The following is a 21279-nucleotide window of genomic DNA, read 5'->3' as shown; positions in this document are numbered from 1 at the left end:
CTCCAGCCAAGCTCAGCAAGTGTGTGGGGGGACTCATCCTGACCCTGAGGGGGGCTCAGGAGTGTAAGCCCTGTCTCAGAGTTGTCCCTGCCAGAAGTCAGGCTTCCCTACTCCTGGTTCAGGTGGTCTTTGGCCGAGGGCCACCCTAGGGAGAGACCTACTCATAGACACGGCCAACTTTCTGCTCATTTGATAAAGTGGCTCCAGGAGCCCAGGGCAGCCAGGCCCCAGAAAAGAGCCACAGGTGTGTGCAGGTAGACAAAGTCACACCTGAAGTAGGGCCAGGTCTGGGTGGGGTGGGAGTTGAGATCAGAGATGTTTGTTTGGTTGGTTGGTTTTAGGACTCAGGGGATCTGGTGGAACACCATCCCTGCACTGATGAGGGGTGGAGGCAAGACCCCAACTTCCCCAACCTACTGTTTCTAGACTTTCCCCCCAACCTTCATCCCTTATCACTGACTGAACCCAGCAGGTCAGGGGTGCCTAAAAAGAAACACAACACTGGTGTGATCACACTTTGGGGCAACCAGTCTGGCTTTCTCCCCTTTCAGTGACAATTTTAAAACCAGAGAGGCCGCGCTTGCATTAAGAACAAAGGGAGACCCTCTCCTCCACCTGGTCTTTGCCTTTGGAAATTTGTGGCAACCATTTCAGTTTAAACATATGACAATTAAATCGTTACAAGTTCCGATGCCGGATTAATTACCCAGTAGAAAAGGGATCAATTGTGTAAATATATCATTTATGTAATGAGTCTTGGCTGTGATTTAGATGTCCAGATTGGGCTTTTTTCTAACTTCTGTCCTGAAAACAAGTCTAGCCTTTGGGCTGGGGCCAAACATACAGTCCTTATTAAAACCGATCGGGGCAGTCAGTGGTCCAAATAGACAGGTGGGTGCAGGTGATCCAGGTGGCGAGACTGAGAAAATTGGAGCAATTTGCCAAAATGAGGCAAGTTCCTATTATTCCTCATTTCTCTAAAACAATGATTCTTCAGAAACAAGGGGTGGATGTTAAACATCTCCTTAAATGACACTTCAGGTACAGCCCCTTTCCCCCATCTGGACACCCCTCCCTCTGCAGACACTAGAGTCCAAGTGTGAGGGTCTTTCCTTAAGAAGCTTCCAGTGGCTTCAGGAGTCCCCAGACGGTGAATAGTCCTGGTGTAGTCCCAGCTGCCGATCCACAGCCACCAGGGAGCACATTGCTTCAGAGCTGCCTCCAGCCACAGGCTCCTCCCGGCAGGCAACCATCGCTTCATGTGTTTGCAAACGTTCCTTCCACAGCAGTCTTACTGAGCACATATTTTGTGTTATTATTGTACAGGCCCTCCTCCCCAGATCCTGGGCAAAGTGGACCCCCCTCCCCCTTCCCTACTGTACCGGGTGTGTAGTCATTGCTGAACACACGGTCCCCTGACTGTCCCCAAGTCACCCTCCCCCACAGGCAGGGAGGGAGACAGGAGGCCAGCATGGAGGAGATCTTCAAGAGTATTTGCAGATTGCTCTGGAAGACCACCAGCCTGGTGGGGGTGGGGGGAGCTTGAAGTAGAGAGGACTTGTAGACACAACCTCCTCAGCCTGCTTCCCATCAGTCCTGGGTCTCCCAGCGAGCTGCTCTCCTCTGAGATACGTATCCCAGGTACCCCAGGTTTTTCTGAGGCTACGGCTTCCTTCCTCCCTTATCCATGTACACAGGGACATAGTCCCCCAGAAGCAAGGTAAAAACCTAACCAAACTCGCTGAGAGTTCTGACTCACTGTGACCCTATATAGGGTTCTGAGACTTATGGGAGATCTCTCAGAGGGGCTGGTGGGTTAAACAGCCAACCTTGCAGTTAGTAACGCAATGCCTAACCCACAGTGCCACCAAGGCTTCTTAAGCAAGGTATACACGGGCCTAATTGTGCTTACTTAGTAATCTGTGGGTCCTGGTGTGGCACTGCAGGACAAGCACTAGACTGCCAACCACAAGGTCAGTAGTTCAAACCCACCAGCTGCTCTTCAGAAATCCTATACAGGGTCACTACGGGTCGTAACTTCTTCAATGGCATGTAACCTAGTCAATCTGTAGTGAACATTTTCACCTGGGTTTCACTGTGCCCCAGGTGAAACCCAGGTGAAACTATTCATATAGATTAATAAGCAAGCACAATTAAGTCCATGCGTACCTTGCTTACTCGCTAACCTGCCCTGCCCCAGCCCCTGCAGTCACAGTTGCCCCCAGAGGGACTGGTGTGGAAGGAAGTGAGCTGACTTGGGTTTCAGGCCCGGCTCTGGTAGAACCAGGTCTTCTCAGGGCTCCATTTCCTGATCTGAGTCCTAATCTAATTTGTGATTACCAACCCAGTTCCTCAGTTAGTCCAAACTTCCCATCCTAAGGAAAATGGCCTTCAGCTCTTGCCTTGTGTGAGTGGGTGAACTTGGAACTTAAATGATCCAGGAAACCGTGGCCTTGGGGAAAAAGAGATCGGAGGGGTAATTATGTATCAAATGTCATGTATTTGTCAAGAATTCATTGCTTAATTGATGTTTTATTGCTCCCACTGACACGTGTGATCGAAATGAAACTGCATCTATGGGAAAGGAAGTGAAATTTATTTCTGCTTGTATCTTAATGGGGGAGAATAAGCGTCCATTAAACAATGAAGATGACATATGTTTGATAGATGACTTGAAGAAGGAATATCACTCACTAAAATGTTATTTTACAATTTACAGTAATGGAGCACCTGACACTGAGGGGGAGCGGCACAGATCATACCATTATTTTAAAATAGCAAAAACATATCATTATTAAATAACACAAGAGAACTTCACTGTTAGAAGGGTAGGGTAAGAATGGTGCCAGCAAGTTCTCTATTGAATTACTCAGCTGATGAACAGAGGAGTTGGGAGAAATGAGTATATCTTGGTCCATCATAATCAGATATATCTCCCTGATTATGAAGGAGCTCTGGTAGGGTAGTGGTTATGAGTCGGGCTGCCAACCTCAAGGTCAGCAATTCGAAACTGCCAGCGGCTCCACAAAAGAAAGATGAGGCGTTCTGCTCCCATAAAGATTTACAGCCTCAGAAACCCTGTACAGGGTCACTATGAGTCATAACTGACTCCACAGTACTTAACAACAACAACAACATGATGGACTGATGTCCGGAAGCAACAGTGGCGAGATTTCGTCTCTCGTATGTTCAACATGTTGTCAGGAAGGATCCCTTCTTGGAGAAGCACAGCATGCTTGGTAAAGTGGAGGGTCCATGAAGAAGAGGAAGAGTCCCAGTGAGCTGGACTGACACCACGGTCTCAACAGTGGACTCAAACATAGAAATCATCGTGAGGAAGATACAGAACCTGGCAATGCTTAGTTCTGTTGTCCATAGAGTCTCTAGCAGTCAGAACTGACTCCAAAAAACAACCACGGATACCTTGTAGAAGTAATTCCACTTGGGAATAGAGTTTTCCTTGCTATGTTAATGAGGCCATACCAGTGTTGGGTGTGTTTTAAAACGAATGATTTTTGAGATCTAAAAAGAGATCTCCAACAGAATGTTAGAGAAGCAAAGACAAAGATCTTCTCCTGTGGCAGAGAGAGAGCCAGTGGCCTGTATTCAGACTTCTAACCTCAGGAAGTGTGAAGTCACTTACTTGTGTATTTCTGTTCTAGCAGCAGTAGCAAAGTAAGACACTGATCTTTAAGATGAGGTGGAAGGAGAACTTGGGAAGCTGTCATGTGACTAAGAGCCAGCCTCCTTGCTTAGCTCGACCGCATGAGCCCCATACCTTGTAGCAAACCTCCTTTACAAACAAGGAAACTGAGGCCCAGATACTTTTCTCCAGGTCACACAGCATGCTCATAGCAAATTTGGGATTTGAACCCAGATCCACCTGACTCCAAGGGTTTGCTTTGGGCTATTGCTGTTGATATTGATTTTTCTCCTACCTCATGAAGTTGTTGTTAAGTGTCATTGAATTGGTTCCAACTCATAGCGACCCTGTATAGGGTTTCCGAGGAGCCGCTGGTAAGTTTGAACCACCGACCTTGCAACACAAACCGACCTTGCAGTCCAGTGCTTATCCTGCAGCGCCACCTCCAGGACTCGAGGTGTTAGTCCTCCTCAGTATTCATCATTCTTCTGGACGAGGAGAAGACATCAATATTTGCACTTTAGATGACCACACATGAACTTTTAAGACCTCTGTTGATACTCATCAGAGTAGGATGTAGAACATTGTCTCTGTGGACTATGTTATCCCAACTGACCATGGTGTCCCCCTGGACCACGGTCCTGAGTCCTAGGCCCAGGGACCTTTTCCCTCAAGGTCTTTGGTGATGTTTAAGAAGCTTTCCTACATTTGCCCCCTGTGTGATCCACCACATTCATGAATATACTTGCAACAAAGAGAAATTCCCATGTACATATCTTCTGTCAAACCTTTCTATATTTGTGAATATACTTTCACTCTCCCTCCCATATGCGTTGAGCCTGTGGCTCTATCCATAGATCACCATTATTGCAGGATTGTGTATGTAACAGTATTTAGCTCTGTGGCCTTACATTGCACTCCTCGATGTGTCTTCCCCTGTCTTCAACATTCTCTGACAACCTCCCTCCTGTTGTACCTTTCACCTCATTCAAGTTAACAGGAGTATACTCTCTAGCCAAGGAGCTCTGGTAGTGTAGTGGTTATGAGTTGGGCTGTGAACCTCAAGATCAGCAGTTCGAAACTACCAGCTGTTCCACGGGAGAAAGATGAAGCTTTCTGCTCCCATAAAGATTTACAGCCTCAAAAACCCTGTACAGGGTCACTATGAGTCAGAACTGACTCCACGGCACATAATCACCACCACCACTCTCTAGCCAGTAAATTGTTCCCCGTTTCTTCCCACCCTTGGTAACCATCAAAGGATGTTGATGGTGAAAACCTATTCTTGAATTTTTACAATATTTGTCCTTTTGCAATTGACTAGTTCCACTCAGCATAATGTCCTCCAAGAGTTCTGCTGTGGCTCTGTAGGCTAAGCACTAGACTGCTAACCTCAAGGGTAAACCCACTAGCCCCTCCTTGGAAATTCTATACAAGTTCATGTTGAGTTGGAACCAACTACATGGCACTTAACAACAACAACAATGTCCTCCAGTTTCATCCATGTTATGAGGTAGTTTTGCAGATTCTTCATTATTCTTTAATGTTGCATAGTATTCCATTGTGTATGTGTACCAAAGTTTGTTTATCCATTCTTCCATTGATGGGCATTGAGATTCATTCATTTTTACTATTGTGACTAGTACTGTGATGAACATGGGTGTGCATAGATCTATTTGTGATATTGAAAGTGCCATGGACTGCCAAAAGAACCAACAGATCTGTTTTGGAAGAAGTGCAGCCAGAGTGCTCCTTGGAGGCCAGGATGGCCAAACACTGTCTTTTATACTTCGAACATATTGTCAGGAGGGACCAATCACTGGAGAAGGATATCATGTTTGGTAAGGTGGAGGGTCAGAGAAAAAGAGGAAGACCCCCCAATGAGATGGATTGGCCAAGTGGCAGCATCGATGGACTCAAGTGTGGCAACAATAGTGAGGTTGGCCCAGGATCAGGCAGTGTTTCGCTATGAGTCGGTACCAACTCAATGGCACCTAATAACAACAGCAACAACAACAAAGGCTAATGATAATGACAAGGAGCTCTGGTAGTGTAGTGGTTACCAGTCGGGCTGCCAACTTCAAGGTCAGAAGTTCGAAACTAGGTCAGCTGCTCCACAGGAGAAAGATGAGGCATTCGGCTCCCATAAATATTTACAGCCTCGAAAACCCTATGCAGGTTCACTATGAGTCGGAACTGACTCCACGGTACTTACTACCAACAACAGTGGCTAATGTTTGTTGGTATTTCTTCATATATTTGTTGGCTACCTGAATGTCTTCTTTGGTGAAGTGTCTGTTTGTGTCTTCTGCCCATTTTCAAACTGGAATATTTGTCTTTTTCTTATTGTGGTGTTGACATTTTCTATAAATTTTAGAGATGAGTCCTTTGTCTGATATGTCATTGCCAAAAAATGTTTCCCACTCTGTGGGCTCGCTTTTTGTGAAATCTTTTGCTGCATAAACATAGGTGTCTAATTTTTAGGTGGTCACAGTCATTTAGTTTGTCTTTTGCAGTTTGTATATTTCAGTTATGTTGGTAGTGTGTTTACACCATGTGTTAAAGCCCCTAAGTTTGTCCCTATTTTTTTAGTGATATATTTGTCTTTTTTTAGAGAGCCCTGGTGGTGTTGTAGGATCAGCATTGGACTGCTAACCAAAAAGTCAGTGGTTCAAGCCCACCAGCCACTCTGAGGGAGAAAGATGAGGCTGTCTGCTCCCATAAAGATTTGCAGTTTCAAAAACCCTACATAGGGTTGCTATGAGTCAGAATCAACTCGACCAAAGACGGTTTGGTTAGGGTTTGGGTATTAGGGTCTTGCTCACTTCATAAAATGAATTTGGGAGCTTTTCATCCTCTTCTATAATCTGGAATAGTTTGAACAGAATTGGTGTCAGCTCTTTGCTGACTATTTGGTAGAATTCACCGGTAATGCCTCTGGGCCTGGACTTTTTTGTTGTGAGTTTTTAAATGACCTGATCAATTTCTTCTTTTGTTATGTGTCTGTTCATCTTTTGTACTTTAGTACGCGTCAGGTTCGGCAGGTACCATGATGTTTCTAGAAATTTGCCAATTTCAAATAGGCTTTTGAATTTGTGGGAGTCCAGTTCTTGAGCGTATTCTGTCATTATCCTTTTTCATTTCTGTTGGTTTTGGTACCATGCTGCCCATTTCATTCCTATGGATGCTATTTGCATCTTCTGCTTTCCTTGCTGAGATTTGCCAGCGGTTTGTAGATTTTATGAATCCTTTTAAAGAACCCACTTTGTGTCTTGTTGATTCTTTCTGTTGTTTTTTGTTTCATATGTCTCTGTTCTAATATTTATTATTTCTTTCATGATGACTGTAGGCTTATTCTGGTGTTCTTTTTCTAATTGCTGAAAATCCTGGATTAAGATGCTGATTTGGGTTCTATTTTTCTTTTTGAATGTGTGCATTTGTTGTTATAAACTGCCCTCTGAGGACTCCTTTTCCTGTGGCCCAGAGGTTTTGGTATGCTGTGTGTCGCTCCTGTTGACTCAAGGAATTTAAAATTTTCATTTGGAAATTCATGGTGAAACTATTGCTTAAAAATAAATGAGCCTGCCTCCAAGACTGAAACTCAAAGGGAGCACATGAGCAGGCATGTAAGCTTGCCGGTGACCACATTGGTTTACTGGTGAGTGGAAGAGGGGGAAAGGCAGCAATGAAGAAATGGGCTGAGTTCAACTATGGTCCATTGACTCCTGTTGACCTGGAGATGATCGAGAGAAGAGGAAGGGCTGGTTGGTCCAAAGTGTGGTGAGACCTGGGACACCTGAGCCCATGGACAAGGACATAGCCACAGAGGGCTAGAGCTGAGAGTGAAGCAGCCAGCTGATATGAAGTGAGGGGAGATACACAAGAACACCCAAACTTACAGACAGTACCCTTTTGACCTAGCCTCGATGGCTTGATAATCAGAACTCGACTAGAGGAAGATTTTAAAAGAAAAAAAAGGAAAGAGACCAATTTTTTAGGGTAAATTGCTACAGTTTGATGAACTTGACTTATACTCATGAAGGTAGTAGCTCAAAATACCGACAGAGAGGAAAGGAGTCTTCATATCAAGTATCAATGATATCCCCTTTGTATACAGTATAGATAGAGACATGCAACTTAAACACTGGCTACCTAAAATGAGGGGTGATAAAGGCTCGAAGTGACTGGCTTACAAGTTTTCAAGAGGGAGTTTAGTTTAAGAGTGTGTGGGGAAAGATAGAGTCCCCACTGAATAGTTTTCATCTTGTTTAGATTGGTCTGGTAAAAAGAGATGGGGATAAAATTCTTATGATTCAAGTAATTGTTACCATGACTAATTGTGACTGTCACAATTGTAAAGGTAGAAGTTTTGTAACAAAATTAGGGGAGTAATTAATCTTAGAGTCCAGAAATAGAGGACCCTAGGACCGTCAAGGGAGCGACTCTAGAAATGGAGGCAGAGATGGGGAAATGGAGAGAGGGAGCAGCTGAGGACTCCAGATTCAAGGGAAGAGAGGTACTGAGAGCTGGCAGCCAGGAGGGAGACTTACAGATTGTGCCCTTTGATGGTTTAAATTATTATATATGCCTGAGTGTTTAAAAAAAAAAAAGGGGGGGGGGGAGGGCTAAAATGAATAGAGAGAAATACTGTTAACAGATAGTACATGGAGGGGATTATAATCATTGTAATGAAACAATGTATATGATTCGTAGAATCATAGGTTACATGGAGAGAATTATAACCATTGTAATGAAACAATGTGTATGATTTGTTGAATCATCAGTTGTAAAACTGATGATCTGCCCTGTATACTTTCCCTCAATTCACAATAAAAACTTAAAATAAAATAAAATAAAAAATAAATGAGACTGGTTTTGCCCGACAAGACCAATTAATTCAGTCAAATGTTAGGTGAGTCTGCCCCATGCAGATTCCATCTGAGTACCAGACTAACCACAGTGAGTTTATATGAGTGTGGAATATTTATTAATACTTCGGTAACATGGTGGCTCCCAACTCAATGCACAATGGGATGTAGCAATTGTTTCTTTTTTAAACCGATGGCTTGATGGTGACTTTTTTAGTGAGTTCACAGGAATGGGTCATTTTGTTTTCGGCAGAGGAGGAGCAAGATGTTTATTTTATTTTGTTTTAAACTTTAAAAAGATATGGGAGAAGAGACGAAGAATGGCATGGTATCTGACCCATTCCTCCCAACTCCACCAAGTGGTAAATGAGAGGTGGAGGCTAGAAGGTAGAGGAGCTATTTAAACACAGAGTTTGAAACTCTGGGTCCAGGCAACATGGCAGTGGGACTCAGGCCTGGGGTGAGGCCAGTCTTAGGCCTGTTTACAGAAGTGACACCGAGTAGCCCAGATACAGGACCTACAATGCTCATGGTAGGCTCCAATGAACTTGGCAGTGGGATTCCAAAAACCAAACCAAATGCATTGCCATGTGTTGATTCTGACTCACGTGACCCCTGTGTTACAGGGTAGAACAGCTTCATAGGGTTTTCTTGGCTGTGATCTTTGTGGAAAGCGATTGCCAGGCCTTTCTTCTGTGGTCCTACTTTAGATTAATTGTTGTAGGTAAGTCACTTCGACCCTGTATAGGGTTTCTGAGACTGTAAATCTTTGTGGGAGCAGAAGCCTCATCTTTCTCTCTCGGAGAACCTGTTGAGCGCCAACCACCAACCTTGTCCAATGCTTATCCTACAGAGCCACTGCGCTCCCTTTGAGATTAATAGTTAAGCACAAACTGTGTCACCTAAGAACCTTGGCAGTGGGGTTGTTGTTTAAGTACTTTCGGGTCCGTTCCAACTCATAGCAACCTTATATAGGGTTTCCAAGGAGCAGCTGATGGTTAGCAGTCCAGTGCTGATTCTATAGCATCACAGTGGGATTAGGCAGAAAGAGATACTGTAGCGGGGTATGGGGTAAAACTCATGAAGAGACAACAAGTCTGGAGAACTACCTCTGAAAAGAAGGAGCTAAAGGAGTCCAGAAAGAGCAAGTACAAAGTTCTGCCACCAGAACTTTCCCATTAGAACATTCCAGAAGCTCCCTACACAGACCCTCACCAGCTCTCCTATCCCCAACCTCTGCATTCTCTGCTGGGAACTACTGCTAACAGCCTACGCCCCAGCTGCCAAGGTGCAAAGACAGAAGATTTGTCCCACTTCAGCTTCCATAGCAGGAGCAAGGTTCTACTGTTCACTTTCAAGATCTGTGCAATAGGGATGTTTCATATGTGAATGTTCTTAGGTCAGTTGACTCAACCACAGCAAATTCACTGGGCAACCTCATAGTGGCATGGAGAGAATTTAGTGAGAAATCCATAGGAAGCCCCTAACACAGAGGCTGGGAAGCAATTGTTAAGTGCTATTGAGTCAATTCCGACTCATTGCAATCCCGTAGAGGAGGAGAAGCTGGTGGATTTGAACTTCTGACCTTGTGGTTTGTAATCCAGTGTGCATCCTACAGCGCTGCATATGGGCCTATAAATGCATGAGACCTGCACTTGGCCAACTGGATGATCCTGCCAGAAATTTAGCTCTTGGAAGAATGATGTAAGTTTCTGCAAAAACAGCAGCCAAGTGTGTTACTCAACAGAGTGCTAATATGGCAACCTTTGAACAGAAAACATTCCACTCAGAAGGAGGAGGATCAACAATATGCAACCAAAGAAGATCAAATGGATGGCTAGTACCAGTGACCATGTTCATTGTGTTCCGGGGTGTGTGTGTGTGTATATATATATATCTCTGGCTCTTCAGATCAGTCATGAAGAAGAGGCTTTGGGGGTCAAAGGTTGTTAGATGCTTTTTCTAGTACCCTCTCCCTCCAGTGTAGAGAGGCACACAGCTACCCTAGGATAAATGATTACAAGTGCCAGTCTCCATGGAAGCTAAGGCATGGCCGTGTAATTGGATTTTTGCCAGTTAGATATAAACAGAGGTGTGCCTACAGAAAAAGGAGCTCTGTTGGCATTTTAGGATAAGTATTGCTAACTGCAAGGTTGGTAGTTCAAACCCATGAGCTGTTCCTCAGGAGAAAGATGAGACATTCTATACCCATAAAGATTTACAGCCTCAGGAATCCTATGCAGGTTTACTAAGAGTCAAAATCCACTCAATGAAAGTGGGGTTTGGGATCTTCGGAAAACAGTGCCTGTGACAATCACTGAAATTGCACCCCTGCCCAAACATCTGGTAGCCATCTTCTAGAAAATTTTATCATCATGTCAAGAGCACTTGTTGTTAAGTGCCGTCTAGTCAGTTACAATTCATAGCAACCCTGGACAGAGTTTCCGAGGAGCAGCTGGTGGATTTGAACTGCCAACCTTGTGATTCACAGTCCAGTGCTAACTTAAAAAATTAATTTAGAACTATCTGATTTAGATTGGTGATTTCCCTCTCGGTTCCCTGGTGACTGGCTGTAGAGGAGTGGGACACACCCACTCTTAAATCCCACTGATCTGACTGGAAATATTGTTCAGCCTCCAGTTGCGTAGGTGACCTTAAACACATGATGGAATCTCATGGGAATGAGCTTCTTACACTATGACAAGGATGAGAACAATAATATCTACCCCCACCAGGTTGATTTTAGGATTAAATGAGATACTATTTAATCTGTAGGATGAGCCCTGGACTACAAACCACAAGGTCAGCGGTTCAAATCCACCAGCTTCTCCTCCTCTACAGGATTGCTATGAGTCGGAATTGACTCGATGGCACTTAACAATTGCTTCCCAGCCTCTGTGTTAGGGGCTTCCTATGGATTTCTCACTAAATTCTCTCCATACTGCTATGAGGTTGCCCAGTGGATTTGCTGTGGTTGGGTCATCTGACCTAAGAACATTCACATATGAAACCTCACTATTGCAAGGGTCTTGGAAGTGAACAGTAGGACCTTGGTCCTGCTATGGAAGGTCAAAAAACCAGCATGTTGTAATTGTTTGTTTTCTTTAGATTAGCTCTATGATGAGGGAGCATTTTCCTGGAGAAGAAGGCATCTTTTGTACCCTACAGTTGAAAAGTCATCTATCATCACATTTTATAAGTTGCAGAAATAAGTCCTTCCAAATGGCTTTGCTTCAACAGTTCATATAGGAATTGTTGACACTTCTTGGTCTAGATGGCATGTGTAACTCAGCAGGTGGGAAGTCTGTTGACAACATTGTTTCATAAACAGTGTCAAGATGGGATTGCCAAACATCCGCCCCACCCCACCCCCCTTTGGCTTAAACCAAGTTACTGAAAAACCAATTCTGTGCCATATGTTTATACTTTGCTTGGCACATAAACCAGATATTTTACAGACAGAGATGGGTCATAAAAGGCAAGTACTCACCCAAGTCACGTGCTTGATTCTCCATCTCAGAAAAACAGCAACAAGCATCCCAATTCCACTGAAATTTTTATCAGAATTAGTTGTGACTTTCCGACATTGGAGGCAGCACACTGAACAGAATTGGCCACAAAACTAAGAAAATGTCTCTTTCTATGGCAAGCAAATCTCCAGCTCATCGGGTCTGAGTGTAGCAAACACATGAGAGGAGCTAGCTTTACATCAGTTAAGATCACCAAAGTATTGTCACCATTACTAACAGTGAACTTGGGGATGTATTCTATTTTCTCAACATCGAATTGAGGAGCCCTGGCTGGTGTCCTTGGTCATTCTCCATCACAGAGGAGTTGTGTCATGTGCTCATTCGAGAAAGCACACTCACCAGTAAGCAGAGAGTGAGTAATTGACTCTGTTCCATGTCCCTTGGGGTGTATATGTGATGCACGACCTAGTCCTGCTCTTCCCTCCAAAGTCTTGTCTTGAAGCACTTCTCAGAGGGCAAGAATCACACCCAAGTTGAGTGTCACATTAGGATTTCAAGTTCGTATTCTTCATCCCACCTGGTCCGAAATGCCAGTCCATTTCTTCAAGGCCAAGCTCCACTGGAGCTGGGCTTGCTGGGAGATGACACATCCGTTTCCCAGGTGGTAGGGAAACACGGGCTGCTGCGCTGGAGGCTGGTCTGAAAAACTTACCGGGTGATTTTGTCACTTCACACTACGCTGAATCCTGACTTTTGCTTTTCTGCCTAAAATGACTGCCACACTCTCCTGCCCTCAATAATTCACAGTCCAGTGTGTCCATGGGCGGTGGTCTCTAGCCCATAGGCACTAGAGACATGGTGCTGAATTTGAATCCCCACACAGTCCATTCTTACCTTGGATGCGTTCTTCATGTCCAGTGCCTCAGTTTCCTTATCCAGGGATGATAGCAAGGTCTACCTTACACAATTGTTGTACACTCCTGTCATCTTCTGGAGGGGCAGGTGATTAGACTGCCTTGTATTTGGTCGATGGAACTTCTTAAAGGAGCCTCTCAGTGGTGCAAATAGTTAACACACTCTGCTACTAACTGAGAGGATGGAGGTTCCAGTCTACCCAGAGGTGCCTAGGAAGAAAGACCTGGTGATCTGCTTTGAAAATATCAGTCATTGATAGCTCTACTCTGACACACATGGAGGCACCCTGAGTTGGAGCCAACTTGAAGGCAGCTGGTAAGTTTTTAGAACGTGAGCTATGGAGTGGGAACGACCCTCACAGATTGTCAGATGGCTAGCCTCCTTCTGCTGTTGCGCTAGACTGCGAATCACAAGGTCTGCAGTTCAAATCCACAAGCTGCTCCTCAAAAACTCTATACAAGGTCGCTGTGAGTCGGAACCAGCTCTACTGCTCTTAACAACAACAGCACAGCCTGCTTAGCAGTCGTTGTGAAGTCATCCTATGAATCGCCATTTTAAGTAACAGAGGAGGACCCAGAGGAACACTAGGGATGGGGCTGGGGTTTCAAAGAAATCCACCAGTGTGCCTGTGGCTGCGGATCCTGGTGTTTCTAATTAGAACACAATGCAATAGCAAATGTTATTTTCCAGAAGCAATTACAGACAACTGTTGACAGCGATTCCCTTTGTATAAGGAGCTTGGGGAATGTGGGGTTTTTCTTTAAAAAAAAACTATCCTTTAAGTTTTATATCTATTCATCTAAGAGGCAGAAGAGTGCAGTGGTTGCACACATGGGCACTACAGGCCTTGTGCTGAATTTGAATCCCCACGCTGCCCCTTCTTGCCTGAGTGACCTTGGACACATTGTTCCTGTCCAGTGCCTCGGTTTCCTTACCGGGAAAACCACAAGGTCTGCCTTACACAATTTTGTTTACACTAAAAGCATAATGAGGACTCTATGAACATTGCTTTTCTATCCTCCTTAAACTCGCTGAGAATACCTGCTCCTTTAGCAAACAAGCCCTAGTGTGGGCTGTGGGTTACATGTCGAGGTGCTAACCACAGCATCGGCAGTTCAAGCCCACCAGCCGCTCATGGGAGAAAGATGAGGCTGTCTGATCGTGTTAAGATTTACAGTCTCAGAAATGCTACCTAGGGTCACGATAAGTCAGAATCGATTCAACAGTAGTGGGTTTGGTTTGGGTTTTATTTTTAAAAGGTCAGTATAAGTTATCTGTGCAATAAGATTGTCGAATGGTCTTCCTAACATTTTTTTCTTATTTATAAAACACTAAAAAGCCACCAGCCACTCCTTGAAAACCCTATGTTTTTTGTTATTGTTAAGTGCCATTAAGTCGATTCCGACCCATAGCAACCCTGTATAGGGTTTCCAAGGAGCAGCTGGTGAGCTTGAACCACCAACCTTGCAGTTTATATGGCTTTGCAGTCTGATGCATTAGCCCACAGCGCCACACCAGGACTCCCGGAAACCCTATACAGGGTGGATATGTTGGAACCAACTCAACAGCACTTAACAACAACAATGTCCTGGTGTGGCATTGTAGGAGAAGAACTGGACCACAAGGTCAGTTTGAACCTCAAGGTCGGCAGTTCAAACTCACCATCTACTCCTCAGAAATCCTACATGGGTGGCTATGAGTCGGAACCAACTGGACAGCATTTTAACAACAACAATGTTGCTGACTCCTGGTGTGGCGCTGAAGGATGAGCACTGGAGCTGTAAACCTCAAGGCCGCCACTTAACAACAGCAACAGTGTTGTTAAGTTTTTATTTTTAAAAGGTCAGCATAAGTTATCTGTGCAATAAGATTGTCGAATAGTCTTCCTAACATTTTTTCTTATTTATAAAATCCTAAAAAGCCACCAGCCACTCCTCAGAAACCCTGTTTTTTTGTTTTTGTTCGGTGCCATCGAGTCAGTTCCAACTCATAGTAACCCTGTGTAGGGTTTCTGAGGAATGGCTGGTGGGTTTGAACTGCCATCCTACAGCGCCATGCCAGGACTCCTAGATACTGAAAAGAAACCCCAAACCATAATTGCCTTGCATTTGTACCAGAGGTACCTGTAGTCTCTATGGGCCATTGGAGGGGGTGGGCAAGACAAAGTCCCCTGTTTCTGGAGCCACACAGACAAGAGACCAAACCAGAGCATGATGGGTTACCCAGAATCCCTAGGAGCCTTCGTTTCCTAAGGCTGAGGCACAAAGTCCCACAAACTGAGTGGTTTTGAACAACAGACATCTAGTATCTTACCGTCTGGAGGCTAAGAGTCTGAAGTGAGGGTGTCTGCAGGGCTGTCTTCTCCCAAAGGCTCTTGGGGACAAGGCTTCCAGCTCTGGCAGCCCCAGAGCTTCCCTGGCCATCTTCACAAGGCCATCTTCCTTCTACTATGTGTCTCTATGTATCTTCTTGTATAAAGACATCAGCCATAGGACTGATGTTTGTTGTTGTTGTTGTTGTTAGGTGCTGTTGAGTTGGTTCCGATTCACAGTGACCCCATGCACAACAGAACAAAACACTGCCTGGTTCTGTGCCAGCCTCACAATTGTTTTATATTTGAACCTACTGCCACCACTATGCCAATCTATCTCATTAGGGTCTTCCTCTTTTTCAGTGACCCTCCTCTCTTCCAAGTATGACGCCTTCTCTAGGGACTGGTCCCTCCTGATAACGTATCCAGAGTACAAGAGACATGTTCTGCCTATACTTCTTCCGAGACAAATTTCTTTATTCTTCCGGAAGTCATGGTCACAGGATTAGGACCGACCATAATGTAAGTCCAGTGTGACCTCATGCTAAACCCCAAAAACCTTTTGCCATTGAGTCAATTCGTGTCCCATGTGTATCAGAGTACACTTGTGCTTACTCCACAGGGTTTTCAATGGCTCGGTTCTCAGAAATAGATAACCAGACCTTTCTTCTGAGGTGCCTCTGGGTAGACTTGAACCTCCGACCTTTCAGTTACTTACAGTCAAGTATGTTAACCTTTGGTGCCACCCAAACCTTATGTGAAGGGATAACATCTCAAAGTCCCTATTTCCAAACCAGGTCATGTTCACATGTACCAGGGACTTCAACATACATTTTGAGAGAACACAATTCAATCCATGAACACTGTCTTGCTGCTCAATTTTGGCTGGGTTTCAGGGATGGGCTGGCTGGGGAGTCATTACTCAGGAAGGAATTTGTTCTGGATGAAATCACGTTCTCTGCCTTTCCCCCCAACCCACCCCCACCCACCTTTGGCCAGGCTGCTGAAACTTTCCTTCTTTCTCTTACATTTTAATTAAGAAAGTCACCCTTTGGTGAAAACTGCAAAATTCTTGTACTTAAGAATCAATAAAATGTGCACGGTCTAAAATGAGATTAATAATGACCAAACTATCTATTTTGGGTGTAATTATTTATTCATCAAAGAAAACCAGCGGCTTAAGACCACAGCCCCTCATGCGTGCCTAAGATGTACCTACTTCAATTCTGTTGTTACAATTCCCTTCTATTGCTCCATCTGGTGTTAAATATAAAAAGCAGGAAGGTTCATTCCCTACCTGCATACATTTTAAATAAGAATTTCAACATTATCTTGTCCATTTAAAATAATTGTATGAAAATGTGAAAGAAATATGGTCTTGTAAAAGCTGCAGTCTGACGCACTGAAGACATGAGCAAGAAAGAGCTAAGCTGCTAGTATTTAAAATTCATGGGAATGGTGGCGGCAAGATTGATCGGGAGAAGCTCTTATTTGGACTAGCCTGGAGCCTGGAGCTGACAGACTGAGCTGGGCTGGGGGCTCAGCTAGGACCACAGACCCAGCCAGGACCCGGGAGTGGGGGCATCTGCTGCCCTATGCTGGGAGCTATGTCAAAAGTGTCTCACGGATTCTTACACTGCGTGGGGCAGGTCCCATAGGCAGAGGTAGGGTAGCGGCTAGCTTGTGGAGCAGGTTGCTCAGGCCAATTGCAGAAGAGGAAGGGCGAGAATGAAACCTCTTCTGCTCAGAGCTTCACTTAGAATTTGAATAAAATACCATCTCGACCCTGGCTTAAGGAGCCATACGTAGTGACACTGTGGGTTAGGCATTGGGTTACTAACCACAAGGTCAGCAGTTCAAATCCACCAGCCACTCCTTGGGAGAAAGATGAGGGTGTCCACTTCTGTAAAGATATGCAGTCTCAGAAACCTTGTATAAGGTTGTCATGGGTTGGACTTAGTGGCAGTGAGCTTGGTTCCTGGTGTGCCGTATTCCCATCTTGGATGGGCAAAACAGCTGGGAATTGCAAAACACGTCTCCTCACCTGTGTCTCTACCTCGAGACTGGCCTCTGTAACCACGGGTCCTGGGCCAAGTCAGAAACTTACATTCATTTTTTTCTGTGTCTAGATTAATTTCCAGGATTCCTGGTGTGGTACTATAGGATCAGCACTGGACTGCGAACCACAAGGTTGGCAGTTCAAACCCACCAGCTCTTCCTTGGAAACTCTACACAGGATTGCTATGAGTCAGAACTGACTTGATGGGACTTCACAACAACAGCTTTTGTTGTTTGCTATGGAGTCCTGGTGTGGCGCTGGGGGCTAATGCGGCAGACTGCAAAGTCGTTTGAACTGCAAGGTCGGTACTGCAAGCTCACCAGCTGCTCCTTGGAAACCCTATACAGGGTCGCTGTGGATCGGAATTGACAACAAGGCTACATAGTCCCATAAAGTTTCCTAAAGCTTCATGTTCTCACAAAGTCAGTTGCTTAATTAGACACAAATTTTCTGATCTTCCACCTCTGAAGGTCAGAAGTCCCAAATGGGACTTGGGACAGTTCCCTTTTGGAGGTTCCAGGGTAGACTCTGTTCCCAGGCCTTTTCCAGCTTCTAGAGGCTGCCCACACTCCTTGGTTCGTGGCCCCTTCTTCTATCTTCAAAGCCAGGAATGGAGACTCATGTCCTTCTCACAGGGAACTATCCCTGATTCTCTTCTCCAGTAAAAAAACCTAAACTTGTTGCCACTGAGTTGATTCCAACTCACACAGCAAAACTATGGGACAGGTTTGAACGGCCACATCTTTCTCCACGGAGTCACTGGTGGGTTCAAACCTCCAAGCTTTTGATCAGTTGTCCAGTATTTAACCTGCTCTGTCTCTGGGGTTCTTTCCCCCTAAGGATTCTTGTAATCACAAGGACATTGTTGTTGTGAAGTGCCATTGAGTTGGTTCTGACTCCTAGTGACCCTGTATAGGGTTTTCAAAGAGCAGCTGGTGGGTTTGAACTGCTGACCCTATGGTTAACCGTCCAGTGCATACCCGGCAGTGCCACACAAGGAGCCCAACCATGTTGAGATTGTTCATTTAATTACACCTATAAAGTCTCTTTCCCAGGTAAAGTAACATTGCAGGTGATGGGGATTAGACCATGCACTTCTTGGCAGGGGATGGTGAGGTGGAGGTGTCATTTTTCTGGGTCTGTTTCTTTGTCCTTGAAGTGGAACAATAAATTCACGGTGTTTTTGCGAGGACCCCTGCTGGGGCGCTGTAGGATCAAACCCCTCAGCTGCTCCTGGGAAACCCTATACAGGGTCGCTATGAGTCAGAACCAACTTGATGGCACTTAACAACAACAATAAGGACATAATGCAAGAAATGTACTTTGAAATCAGTTAAATGTCTCAGAGAAAGAAAACACTTTTGATGCATTTGAACAAACAGAAAGTCTTCTCCAGGAAAAAAGATGCAAGCTGAATTAAACAAAGGATTCTGTTTCATTGGCTCTGACATCTTTTTCCTCCCCAGACCTGTTTGTGCTTGTAGACAGCTCAATTCCTGTGCTGTATAGATGCTCAGGTTGTGGGTAAACTTTCACACAACGCTTTGTTCAGTTGGGCCCCAGACAGAGTCAAGACAGGGCTGGCCCCCATCCACATAAAGAAAGAATCGGTGAGACCAGGCTTCACAGCTGAGTTAACCAGGCAGGCAGGTGCCCCTGCCTACAGGAGGGAGAGTTCTGGGGGTGTGGATGGGAGCCTGGTGCTGGGGTCTGTTTTGTGGGTGCCCTTGAGTGGGCATTCCCTGGGCTGCACCTCTTTCTTCTTCACCATCAGTATCCCCAACATCTTCGAGATTCTGTTTGGAAGATGCAGCCTCTGGGGGCTTAATCTGGACATATGCTTGGCTGATTAAGGTGCAGCCCATGGCTCTATAACCTACCAGGTTCCTACCACCCCTGAAGGTCCAGACCCCTGAATCCAGAACTTGACTTGAACTTACTCACTGCTTCAAAGTGTGCCCTCGACCACCTGGTGCAGAGTCATCTTGGAATGTGGGTGGGAATTTGTTAGAAAACAGCCCATCTCTGTTTCTGGGCTGAAGCCGAGGACTCTATATTTGACCAGGCTTCTCCCTGCTGAGACTCCAGCTCTGACCACAGGGTCAGCTGCAAGAGCACAGTTCTGTTCGAACAGTGCCAGCCTCATCTCCCCATCCCATAGCACTTGCAGGACTTGGAATTCAGCCCTGATGCTGTCCAGACTCAGTCTCTCCCGAATCCTGTGGGGCCAGAAACGAGAGGGGCCTGAGGACCGCTTGCCCGCACCACCTGCGAATTTCCTCTGGCAGGTGACCCACCACCTGTCTCCCACACACCCTCGGCTACCCGCGAGCCTCGTCCCCTCCCCATTTTTCCCTTTAAACTCTGTCATTTGTACAGCCTATTAACCTTTAACTTTATGACTACCCAAAGATGAAATACTGGCAGCATTTAAGGCTGAGAATACTCCAGACCTACCTCCTTAGTTTGCAACAGAGGTGAAACACGTCCTCTTAAATCAGTCATCTTTAATCTCAATCACCGACACTCCTCACCGAGAGTATTTTTGGTTCCACGTAGGGAGCTGATTCATAATAAATGGGCAGCTTGGCCTCCTACCTCCAGGCCTTCCTCAGAGGGATCCTGAGTTGGGCTGTGGCTTTTCTACCCTGGCATCCATCAGACTTCTTCGGTTTGAAGCCATGGCCCTCAGGATGTCCATGACAGAATTCTCTGAACCCAACATACTGTGCTGATGATGACGCTGCTGTAGCCACCGTATTCTCATTGTGCCATCAGCTGCTCACCAGAAGAGCAAGAACTCCAAGTCAGTTAGGGAGGGAGACATCGGCACATACTTCCTGCTCATGTGAGGCCTAACTGTGATGTTCTTAACTTTTTAACGTTTATGTAAAAGTTTCACCTTGTTTGGGTCCCATTTTGTGGTTAGTATAAGACCAGTCTGAAAGATAATATATTGTGACTGTTATATTATTTATTTTCAAACCCACTTATTGATTATTGTGCGCTGAAAATGACAAATGGTGTCTGGACAAGACACGCTCAGCAGGTTCTATTAAAGAAATGATAGAATTGCTCATGGATTGTTAAAAGGTTCAGTTTAGGTTCTTTATAGGTTTATATCCATCACTATTTAATGACCAAATGATGAAAAATATGAACCGTGGGGACAATTCTTTTCTGGTGGAGTTTTATGTCCAAGCAGTTAGCAAAATAAGATACTCCTTTGGGTGGGGGGAGGGGGGCAGTGAGGGGAATGTAGTAAGATTTTATCTTCCCAGATTTAATAAATGCTAATAATTAATGCTGCAGGTATTTAACCAAGCAGGAAGATGCTGTCTGGGGAACTCAATGCCCAAGTCTCCTGCTAGTGACGTCCTGGCACGACCTCAACACCAGACTATAGCCATCTGCTTTCTAAGGCACTGGAGGTTGGAGGGGGCAGTCTCTGGGCTCATCCTAGAGCTAGGACAGGCCTGATTGGGAGCAACCATGCCTATGAGCTCAAAAGGGCCTGGCAAAAACCTTCTAACCTGGTGGAACGTGGAGGAATCCACAAAGGCAGAGAGGGGACAGCAAGATTGACTGTCGGGAGTCTGCAAAGGCCCCCAAAGCAACCCAAGAGAGGAGGCTTGGTGACTGGGCATGCTCCAAGAGGAGTGGGGAAGCTGCTGTGGACAACAGGGCAGCTGCATACCTTGACGCTCAGCATGGGCACTCTATATGCTGAGCCCAGGAGAACTAGAATAGTAAAAGTGATTTAGGCAACTTGGTAGCTAACTGAAAGTTTGGAGGTTTCAGTACATCCAGAAATACCTCAAAAGATAGGACCGACAATCTACTTTTGAAAATTCAGCCATTGAAAACCCTATGGAGGCAACCGAAATGCCCATCAACAGATGGTTATGTGCCATGGAGTTGGTTCAGATTCATAGTGACCCTGCATAGGGTTTCCAAGGATGTAAATCTTTATGGGAGCAGAAAGCCTCATCTTTCTCCTGCAGCAAAGCTGG

Source organism: Chrysochloris asiatica, unplaced genomic scaffold (genome assembly GCF_000296735.1).
Source record: "Chrysochloris asiatica unplaced genomic scaffold, ChrAsi1.0 scaffold00105, whole genome shotgun sequence".
NCBI lineage: Eukaryota > Metazoa > Chordata > Mammalia > Afrosoricida > Chrysochloridae > Chrysochloris > Chrysochloris asiatica.
The sequence above is the reverse complement of the archived record's forward strand: the minus strand, read 5'-3'. Positions refer to the sequence as shown.